This window comes from Marmota marmota, unplaced genomic scaffold (genome assembly GCF_001458135.2).
Source record: "Marmota marmota marmota unplaced genomic scaffold, marMar, whole genome shotgun sequence".
Lineage (NCBI taxonomy): Eukaryota > Metazoa > Chordata > Mammalia > Rodentia > Sciuridae > Marmota > Marmota marmota.
Window position 1 is genome coordinate 28,947,435 of NW_026000229.1, and position 2,244 is coordinate 28,949,678.

The 2,244-nt window shown below is 40.7% G+C and overlaps 1 pseudogene; it reads left to right on the forward strand.

The window, feature by feature from the left end:
• Window positions 1-622: 622 nt before the first annotated feature.
• Window positions 623-2,125, forward strand: LOC107137794 (annotated as a pseudogene).
• Window positions 2,126-2,244: the final 119 nt, after the last annotated feature.

The window sequence follows — 2,244 nt, forward strand, 5'->3', positions numbered from 1 at the left end:
GACGTCAAGATCTAGCCCATGAATCCTTGTCATCAATGCCTCTGTGTTATCAGTCTGAACACAAACCTGTGATTCTGGGGACCCTGACAATCTACCCTTTTCCATCCCTATAGAATTTTAAGTTCCAGTAAAAAATAACCAGGAAAGAGACATAAAAATTTTGAATCTATTTCCATTGCAAATAAAAACTAGAAAACAGAACAATTAAAATCTTCTGAAAGTATCTGAATATCAGACTGGAAACAAGTCTTTCTCACTAAAGTTTACTTTCTTTGTTTGTTAAATTATTCTTTTATTTGGGGGAATTTAGTTGTAACGGTTACATTTGATAAGGCTTAGTCACAATGAATACATTTGTTATGTAGTTCGATCACTTGGAATTACAAAATTGGATCTCTCAAGTTAAAAAAAAAATTATTCACCACTGAATTGAACTTCCCATTGTAAATATCTGGCCTAATGGAATAATTGTGTTATTAAAAAGAAATTAAGAAGACTGGATGATGGCAGTTCAGGAAGCCTCGATCCGGACAAGGCTCGATGCTACTGGGCAGTAGCATAATAGAGCAGACTCTGGGTCTCCAGGGATGAAGGGGTCTAAGATGTCTAGCAGCACCACACAGGTGAGCTTCATAGCCAGTGCTGCAGCTAGCCTCTGAAACTGGACACAAGCTTCAAGATTCTGGCCTGTATTGTCATCCAAGAGCTCACAGCTCCATTATTTGCCACAGCCCAGGCAAAATCAGGAAACACCCTGGAGGAAAAGGCTAACTCAAGAAAGGAGTCATTTATTGAAATGCCAGGATGGTGTCTCTTGCAGATTCATCCCCCCAACCAGGATGATGTCTACAGAAAGTGCTAACAGCTTCACTTTGATCCGGGAGGCATCTGATGGTAGCACTATGGAGAATCTCAGCCAAAAACTGAAGGTCACTGGGGACCTTTTTGACCTCATGTCGGGCCAGACAGATGTGGATCACCAGCTGTGTGAAGAATGCACAGATACACTTTTAGACCAGCTGGATACTCAGATACACTTTTAAACCAGCTGGATACTCAGCTCAATGTCACTGAAAATGAGTGTCAGAACTACAAATGCTGTCTGGATATCCTAGAGCAAATGAATGAGGATGACAGTGAACAACTACAGAGAGAGCTGAAGGAGCTGGCATTAGAGGAGAAAAGGCTGATCCAGGAGCTGGAAGATGTGAAAAAGACTGCAAGGTAGTGGCAAAAAATCTGGAGAAGGTCCAGGCTGAGACTAAGAGACTAGATCAGGAGGAAGCTCAGAATCAGAGAGAATATAGTGAATTTAAATGACAACAGCTAGAGCTGGATGATGAGCTGAAGAGTTTAGAAAAACAGATGCGGTATGCCCAGATGCAGCTGGACAAGCTGAAGAAAACCAACATCTTTAATGCGACCTTCCATGTCTGGCACAGTGGATAATTTGGCACAATTAATAATTTCAGATGGGTCATCTGCCCAGTGTTCCTGTGGAATGGAATGAGATTAGTGCTGCTTGGGGACAGACTGTGTTGCTGCTTCATGCCCTGGCCAATAAGATGGGCCTGAAATTTCAGAGATATTGACTTGTTCCCTGTGGAAATCATTCATATCTGGAGTCTCTGACAGACAAATCTAAGGAGCTGCCATTATATTGTCCTGGATGTTTGCAGTTTTTCTGGGACAACAAATTTGATCATGCAATGGTGGCATTCCTGGACTGTGTACAGCAATTCAAAGAAGAGGTAGAGAAAGGCAAAACAAAATTTTGTCTTCCTTACAGGACAAATGTGGAAAAAGCCAAGATTGAAGACACAGGAGGCAGTGGCAGCTCCTGTTCCATCAAAACCCAGTTTAACTCCAAGGAACAGTGGACAAAACCTCTCAAGTTCATGCTAACAAATCTTAAGTGGGGTGTTGCTTGGGTATCCTCACAGTTTTGTAACAAATGACTTTCTTTTTTTCTTAGATATTTGTCTTAAAGGCTTTAAATTTTGTTTGCAAAAAAATAGTTTTAAATTTGGAAAATATTAAATAGCACATGTTTACAATACCAAAAGAGACAAAAGCCAGTTTATTTTAAAATATCATATGACAGATAGTTTCCAGAGCTACAACATGCCATCTATAGCTATCAGCCCTTGTCACAGTTTTGCTCCTAATCCCATGCCTTCTCTTCCCTTTATCCCCTGAATAAACAACTAATTTAAGTTTCCTCCTCCTCCTCCTCCTCCTCCT